The 9,290-nt window shown below is 36.8% G+C and overlaps 1 pseudogene across 1 annotated transcript; it reads left to right on the forward strand.

Moving 5' to 3' along the window:
- Positions 1 to 7,565: 7,565 nt before the first annotated feature.
- LOC308506497 (heterogeneous nuclear ribonucleoprotein A1-like) lies at positions 7,566 to 8,531 on the forward strand (annotated as a pseudogene). Its single transcript has one exon. The product of its transcript is annotated as a heterogeneous nuclear ribonucleoprotein A1-like (transcript).
- The last annotated feature ends 759 nt before the right edge of the window (positions 8,532 to 9,290 follow it).

Genomic DNA, 9,290 nt, shown 5'->3' on the forward strand with positions numbered 1-9,290 from the left:
TTAGTTACTTACAAGGGAGCTCCTATAGACTGTCAGCTGATTTCTCAACAGAAACTTTGCAGGCCAAAAGGGATTGGCATAAAATATTCAATGTAATAAAGCAAGGACCTACAACCAAGATTACTCTACCCAACTAAGCTATCATTTAGAATCAAAGGACAGATAAAGAGCTTCCCAGACAAGAAAAAGCTAAAGTTCATCACCATCAAACCAGCATTACAAGGAATGTTAAAGGGACTTCTTTAAGATGGGAAAAAATAAAAAAAGGATAAAAAAACATGAATAATAAAATGGTAATAGCTACATATCTATTAACAATTGCCTTCAATGTAAGTGGATTAAATGCTCTAATCAAAAGACATAGGGTCGCTGAATGGATGTGAAAACAATCCCTTACATATGTGGCCTACAAGAGACCCACTTCAGATTGAAAGACACACACAGACTAAAAGTAAAGGGATGGAAAAAGTTATTTCATGAAAATGGAAAAAGAAAAAAAAAAAGAAAGCTGGGGTAGCACCAGACAAAACAAACTTTAAACAAAGGCTATAACAAGAGAAAAAGAAGGACCCAGTAATCCCACTTCCTAGGATTTATCCGAAGAAACCCAAAAAGGTTACTTTGAGGGGACGTGTGAATCTATATGCTCATTGCAGCATTGTTTACAATGGCCAAGAGGTGAAGGCAGCCTGGTGTCCACCGATAGAGGAATAGATAAAGAGAAGTTGGTACACATATACAGTGGAATACTACTCAGTCAGGGAGGGAATGTGTTCTCATCATCTGCAGTGGCACAGATGGAAGGTATTGTGCTGAGTGGAGTGTCAGACAGTGAGAGACAGATGGAGCATGATTTTGCATGTATGTGGAATCTAAAGAACAAAATAAGCAAACAAAACAAAAACAAAGTCATAGATACAGAGAACATTTTGATGGTTGCCAAATGGGAAGGGGGTTAAGGAGGTGAGTGGAAAATGGGAAGTAATTAAGAAGTACAAATTAGTTGTTACAAAGTAGTCATGGGGATGTAAAGTAAGGCATAGGGAATGTAGTCAATAATATGGTAATAACTATGTATGGTGTCAGATGGGTACTAAATTTATCAGGGTGATAGATGAGAGGGAGTTTAGGGGGGATGGTAAAAAAGTTGAAGAGATTAATAGTACAAATTGGTAGTTACAAAATAATCATGGGGATGTAAAGTAAAGCATAGGGGATATAGTTGATAATAATTATGTATAGTGCCAGGTAGGTACTAGACTAATCAGGGGGATCTCTTCTTAGATTATATAAATGTCTCACCATAGGCTGAAATTAATATACACCTGAAATTAATATAAAATACTGAAATTACACCTGAAATTAATATAGAATACTATTGAATGTCAACAGTGTTTGAAAAATTAAAAAAGGGGGGGTAGGTTAAGGGGAATAAAAGGTTCAAATTTCCAGATAGGAAACAAATAAGTCATGGGGTTGTAATGTACAGCATGGGGAATATAATCAATAATACTGCGATAGTATAGTATGGTGTCAGATGGTTTCTGGACTTACCATGGTGATCACCTCTTTTGGTATATACATGTTGAATAACTATGGCACAGACCTGAAGCTAGTATAAAATTGTATACTAACTATATTTTTAATAAAAATCTTTTAAAAAATCTATTCTCAATCAGCATATTATTTAGACTTTGGTAGGGCAAAGAATAAATATTTTTCATCACATAAGAAGCAGCAATTTAGAGGAGAGAACTCTAGATTTGAAATCAGAAAAGGCTAAATGGGAATCCTGATTCTGCTTATCACGAGCTTAATGCAAGTTTTATCTATCCCACTTTCTTTAGATGAGAGTTGAAAGATTAAGGAGCTAGAGTAATATAAAGCAAAACCTCTTGAAAAACACTAAAGGACTACCAAATGTAAATTAGTATTATTATTAGTGGGAGTCTTCTCTCTGGCAGGGCTGGAATGAGTCAGAGTACACTGACATGGAACCTGGTTCTCTGCACCTTGCACTGCCTATTTCTGAGTCTGGAGAGAATCAAGTTGTTGGCCTCCTACTCTCAGCTCTCCCTGTAAACTCTATCCTTAGTGAGCCGTAACTCCCCAACAACCTTACCCGCAGCTACAGAAATGCCACCCTGGTAGGCACTCACTCACCAGACTCTTCCCTTGCTCTATCCTCCCATCTCTATTAGTATTTTTATCTTTCTAGAAGGATACAATGCAATCCTTTTACCCTATTAAAATCATAGCTGCAATTACTCCCACATTAATTTCTCCTATCGATATATTCAGAGGTGATTTCCCATATATTTCAGGATCAGTGTTGTATTTTAGTCCTGTAAATACTAAAGGGGAAATTGTCATTTGAAATGAGAATTTTCAGTTGATGGAAACAAAACAGGAGACTTAATTTTAGGCTCCACTGAGTGTAAGAAAAAAACACTACTAATTTGTATAAGAATATTAAAATATAAAAAAAAAAAAACTATTCAATAATGGCTCCCTATTGCTTATTACATTGCATCCAAACTTTCTTGCTTGGCTTTAGGGTCTTAATAGTAATAACAAAAGATACCACTCTCTAGATTTATTTACATTACCCCTCCCCCAATAATGCTCTCTTTAATCCACTCCCTCCCTTCTCTGTCCTCACCATGTGCAATGCTCGTTCTTGTCTCTATTGCTCTTATTTTGCTTTTAGTTTTTACCTCCCACTGAAGTGCCCTCCATCTGCTTGATGTTTAAGTAACCTATCCTGAAAAACACAGGTTAAATTCCATTTTTTTCTTGAAATTGAAATTGTATCTTCAATATTATGAAGGTACAATGTTATCTTCAATAATTCCTTGCCTGTTTTTAATATTGCTAATTTTTTCATGAGTGTTTTGTTTTATACCAACTAAAGATAATAATGCAAGTTACTTAAAGAATATATGTTATTTTTCTTTCCTTCCATACCTATCCCAAATATTTTTTAATACTGGTCTCCTTCTCTAAGTGAGCCTGGTCCATTTCACTATGTTCTAGTAGTAACTAAAATATAGTTACAGTTGATTTGTCTTTATTCCTAAATTTAACAAAAAGAAATACAAGTGAATTATTATCAGGAAGGAAACTGAGAGGTAATATTATCAGAAAGGATACTGAGAGGTTTTATAAATAATAGAAAATTACTCCTTATGTTTTTGATGATTAGGGAATATCTTACTGTCAATGACATACATGAAATTCATAGAACAATAATTTTTGGAAATATTTATGCATAATGATAAATTTCAATATGGACTTTGGAAATTATACATTTAAATCATACATGCACTATATAAAATGCTTTAAATAACCTATTTCTAAAGATAATACTTTGCTATTCTAAAACAGATGTAAATAAATGTACCTGGTCATATTAGAATTCAGTGGCTGGCTTCCAGTCCACCTGTTGTGAAATCACTCCTCTTCATACACCCTTCCTGGCCCCAGTCCCTTTCTGTTCCACAACTTGTGTGTGGATGAAAAGAGAATATCATTTTTGAATAGGAAATATCTCTGCAGTGAAGTAGAAAATGAAATATGTTCCTCAGCTCAAAAGGAACAGTTCGTAATTCCTCAGGAATTCTAGAAATCATTCTGTATATTTTTTCAAAGCTGGAGAAACATTTCTTAACAGTTTCACTTAGCTTAAACATCTTAAAAGACGTAATAAGTAATTGGAACCCACACCTACTCACCATCCTATATAACTGCAGTACAAGCATTCTTAGTCTGACCTAACAGAGAAATACCAATGCTTTAAAACTGCCCAACTCTGTAGCAAGCACTCAAGAATCACTCCAGTATTGAGGAACACAGTGTATGAGCTCTGGCTACTGAATGGAACTTGTTCTCCACAGGCCTGTCTGTCATGGTTGGCCCTTCATCCAAGAACTTGGTTCTAATTACATATTCCTTAAAAGGGGGAATAAAAGGTAAATGGCAAGTTTATGTTTTTGTCTCTTGTGTTTTCATTTATGCCAATGTTTCAAAATATAAACCTGAACTCAGCAATGACTTTTTGTGTTAAGCTTGATTTTCTTTTCTATTATATCTTCCTATCAATCTAAAAGTTTAAATACTATCTATTTTACTCGCCATACTTACACAAAAATAACTCCATTTGTAAGTGTATGCATGTATTAAGGATCTTCTGCCTTTTCCCTGTTCTCATAGTGTGTCATAAGCGAAAGATCTGGAGGCTTGGGTCGGATAATCAACTCTTATACGTATTTGTATTTGCCACTGAGTAATGGCTGAACTAGAGTTATATATGTACACTATTAAACCTGAGCACAAACTTTAAATGCATTTTTCTCAAAATTTTCCATTGATGAAAAATAATACAGTTATTATCTGTAGCAAAGAAAGACACTAAAAACCACATACGTTTATTTTAACAGTTTTAATAGCAGTTGCCTAAACTATAGAAAATGTTCAAACATTAATTTTAACAGTCTGAAATATGGAAATCTACAGTTTGTTGCTATTAAATACACATAGTAAAATGTGAAATAAATCATATTCTTCAAATAATGAGTATTGGCTTTAAGTTGATCTCAAAATATTCTATAGCACTCTATTGTTTTTAGAAAAACTACACAAGGAGAATAGAAATATGCCACAGACATAGATGTTAAGTGTCTAAATGTTTTTCATAGTGTTTGTGGAAGACTGAACTATAAAATGAGTCTCTCTTATTTGACCATATAACCTACAATAATTTCACTTCTGGTCCTTCACCTCACTGCATTTAAACAATTTACATTCTTACTTATAAAACTCCATTTAGAACAAAGACATTTCCTTTTATTTTCCTGAATGGAAAACATAATCAGTAAAAATTAGTTACTGAGAAATACTGTTAATAAATAACATTCAAGTACAAATGGGGAAAAAAAAAACAGTGGGAGTTTTCCTCATCCCTACACAGTTTTATTCTGACTTCCAATCTTTTAAGTACTGTTTTGAGTGTAATCACATTGAATTATGTATTAGATTCTAAGAAACAGCTTCTTTCAACTTTTAGCCCTCGAATAAATCTTGATAAAGACGAAGTGAAAACAGTGTTGGCATTTAGAGGACAAGAAAAAAAAGATTATAGTGCCGGTTAAATAAATTAGGGTTACACATATACTATAGAGAACGATATATCATCATTAATTATTAAGGAAACTACGTTAGAAGGAAACAGTGTATGTGGGGGGGGAGGGAGGGGCGGGATCCTTTGCATCGATTCCCGAATACTCCTGAATGGGTGGGTAAATTGTATCTGGAGAGATGTGAATTTGTTTGGTTTTATTTGTTTCTTCTTCTCCTCTTCTCTCCCCGTCCTCCTCCTTCTTTTGATTTTAATATCAATTTAGTATACAGGGCTGTAATTTAGATAGCGCAGTTTTGGAGAGTTCCTGCGACTTAACTGATGAGATGTCACACGGAATCTGGAGCCAAAAGTCTAGCTAGCTAGCCTCTCTCTGCAGACCTGAGACCCACAACACAACCACATCTGCCCCCTTGCGTTCGCTTTGGGGGTTGGTCTCTCTCAAAGAAGTTGGTCTGGATCAAAGGACATCGCGGGGTTGGAGTTGGAGCATGCGCAATCGCAGGAGCCTCGCCGGTTCCTTGAGTACGCTCATCTTTGCGCTTCGCATCAGCGACAATGTTCATGCAAATCACTTAACAGTACAAAGGCCGCGGTATTTATTGCCTACTACTCAGCTTGAGGTAACCATTTTGCCACACAGTGAATCTGTTTTTTTTTTTGTTTTGTTTTTTTTTTTTTTGAGTCTCTGGAGCAAATTGTATCTTGTGCTTTGTCAGCTTAACTCAGCTGAATTTGACGTTGTGGTACCCGAACAATTGGAATACCACGTTTGCCTGTGTGCATATGGAGAAAGATATATCACGTGTCGACACGGGGCTTAAAGGATCTTACAAGTGTCAACTAAAATAAAAGCTTTCCAATTAACTACAAAAAGACAAAAAAGCCTTGCTCAGGATTTACAGCATGGGTTTCTCTAACTGTTTTCCAAATATTTGGGGAAAGAATAAGACAAAGTACTTCTTTGCTTGTTTTCTTTCACAAGTTCTAAAACTCTCAATGTCTTCAAATAAAACCTCTATCCCATCTTCTCTCTTTCTCTCCTTCTCTCGCTTCCCTCTCCTCTCCTCTTCCACCCTCTTCTTCCCCTCCCCTCCCTTACTTCTATAATTTCAATTAGATATATGTGAGACATCCTATTCTGTCCTTAATGTCTCTTTATAGTTTTTACTTCTTTCTATGTCTGGACGTCAGTTATAGACAATGTGGTGTAAACCATCCGTTGAGTTTTAAATATCTATTAATTTTTCATTTCTAGAAGTGTTGGTGTTTTGTGGGGACAGAGTCCCAGGGAGCAGTTTCCAGGCTCTCAGCCTCATGTGGAAAGGTGCTGGCTCGGATAGTAGATGGCCGTCAGCTGTGACTAGTTGGCCATCATCTGTAACAAGTAAGCTATTAGCCACTAATATAATTGCCATGGCTACGCTAGGGGGTTGGTTGGTGGTGGGTTGGCAGAGAAGCAGACAGCGGATTGCAGCTAGCAATTGGGTTGGTTGGCAGAGAAGCGGATGGCAGGATGCGGATTGTGTGGCTTCTGCTTCCTGTGTCTTCAACCCAGCCGCCAGTGAGAATATAGTGGTATGACTCCCCTATCTATGGCTCCGTTGATTTTGCTTTTTAGCTCATCACATCCTGCATTCTTGTGTGGGGAGCAGGAGCTGAGTCACTGCATGACAGTTTTCCTACACATCTATTTATCCTTTACTCATGATTTTATGCCTTTTTGTATTTTAAAACATTTTAAGCAAACTTATTTTTATTTTTATTTTTTCTGTCTAACAATTTGTATATCGGAAGTCTTTTGAACCTGTATGTTGTTTTTGCTTGCTCTCCTTCTTGGTGCCTTATTTCTCTATGTGTTTATTGATTTTTTTATATTTTTTTTCTCTTTGAGTTCTCATTTTCATGTGAACTTTTATCTGTGGAAATTCCTTGAGCCTATGATAAGGTGGATTTCTTCATAGGGGGATTAACAATTGCTTCTGTTAGACACCTGTGGACATTATCAGTGCTGTATTAATTTAAATTATTGACTTGAAGTTGCTTCTGTTTGTGTGTGTTTCATAATACCAGTGGATGTGAATTCAGGATACAAACTTAAATGGAAGCCAGACTGTGGTTATGAATTTTCAGGAAAAATCCTTTTGCAATGTTCAAATTTCAAGATGGGCAATTTTCCTTTTTGAGTTCTATATTGGTGTCAGGATGTATTTCTAGTTCATTTTTAAACTGGAGTATAACACTTTAGGGTCCAGTTTTATTTAAATGGGGTTACCTAATATAATCGCTAACTTGAATGGGGTAAGGGCTTTGTCTCCCATCCCTGAAACCTTAAAAATTAATGCTTGAGATACGTTCGTTTATCGCTCCTTTCTATCGGTGGACGCCGCCAAGTAAGCGTCGTTCAAGTCTCTCTTCCGCGATCATTATGTTTAACTCAGAGTCTCCCAAAGAGCCTGAATATCATCAATGAACAGCTGCTGAAGCTCTTCATTGGAGGTTTCAGCTTTGAAACAACCGATGAGAGTCTGAGGAGCCATTTTGAGCAATGGGGAACTCAGACTGTGTAATGATGAGAAACCCAAACACCAAGCATTCCAGAGGCTTTGGGTTTGTCACCTACCCCAGTATGGAGGTGGGTGCAGCCATGCAGGCAAGGCCACACAAGGTGGATGAAGAGTTGTGGGACCAAAGAGGGCTGTCTCAGGAGAAGATTCTCAAACACCTGGTGCCCACTTAACTGTGAAAAAGATTTCTGTCTGTCGTATTAAAGAAAACACTGAAGAATGTCATCTAAGAGATGATTTTGAACAGTGTGGGGAAATTGAAGTGATTGAAATCATGACTGACCCAGGCAGTGGCAAGAAGAGAAGCCCTGCTTTTGTAACCTCTGACGACCATGATTCTGTAGACAAGACTGTCACTCAAAAATACCATCCTGTGAATGGCCACAACTGTGATGTAAGGAAAGCCCTATCTAAGTGAGAGATGGCTAGTGCTTCATCCAGTCAAAGAGGTCTAAGTGGTTCTGGAAACTTCAGTGGTGGTTGAGGAGGTGGTTTTGGTGGGAATGACAATGTTGGTCATGGAGGAAACTTCAGTGGTCAAGGTGGCTTTTGTGGCAGTCATGGTGGTGAGGATATTATGGTGGTAGTGGGCATGACTATAATGGATTTGGTAATAATGGAAGCAATTTTGGAGGTGGCGGTAGCTACGATTTTGGCAATTACAACAATCAATGTGTAAATTTTAGACCCATGAAAGGAGGAAACTTTGGAGGCAGAAGCTCTGGCCCCTATGGTGGTATAGGACAATACTTTGCCAAACACGAAACCAAGGTGGCTATGGCAGTTCCAGCAGCAGCAGTAGCTATGGCAGTGCCAGAAGGTATTAACTACTGCCAGGAAACAAAGCTTAGCGGGAGAAGAAAGCCAGAGAAGTGACAGGGAAGCTGCAGGCTACAACAGATTTGTGAACCCAGCCAAGCACAGTGGTGGCAGGGCCTAGTTGCTACAAAGAAGACATGTTTTAGACAATACTCGTGTGTATGGGCAAAAAATTCGAGGACTGTATTTGTGACTAATTGTATAACAGGTTATTTTATTTTCTGTTCTGTGGAAAGTGTAAAGCATTCCAACAAAGGGTTTAAATGTAGTTTTGTTTTTTGTTTTTGTTTTTGTTTGTTTGTTTGTTTTTGCACCCATGCTGTTGATTGCTAAATGTATTAGTCTGATCATCATGCTGAATAAATGTCTTTAAAAATATATAATAATGCTTGAAATCAACTGAGCTCAGCAGTGCCATTAGGGCAAAAAGCAAACCTCAGTGCTTTACTTACCTCTCCGAGTTCCTGCCAGTAATTTAATTTAGACCTAAGTTGTACTTACTTTTTTTTTTTTGTGGCAATATTTGCATGCATTTAAGATAATTAAAATATTTTTGCTCAGCAGTTTTAGTTGTTTTCAGCAATAGGATCAGTTCAAGTACTTAGTTCATCAGGTTACCAGTAATGGAAATAAAATTGCTTTAAATTTGCTTTTTCTCCTGCATTCATTACAATTATCTCAAGCCTTTACTCCATTTTATTCTATTTTTCCCCTTGCTATTTCTGATGTTACAACTTATTTGTTCAATCCACAACTATGGCTCAGTT

Source organism: Rhinolophus hipposideros, assembly GCF_964194185.1.
Source record: "Rhinolophus hipposideros genome assembly, chromosome: 2".
NCBI classification, from domain to species: domain Eukaryota; kingdom Metazoa; phylum Chordata; class Mammalia; order Chiroptera; family Rhinolophidae; genus Rhinolophus; species Rhinolophus hipposideros.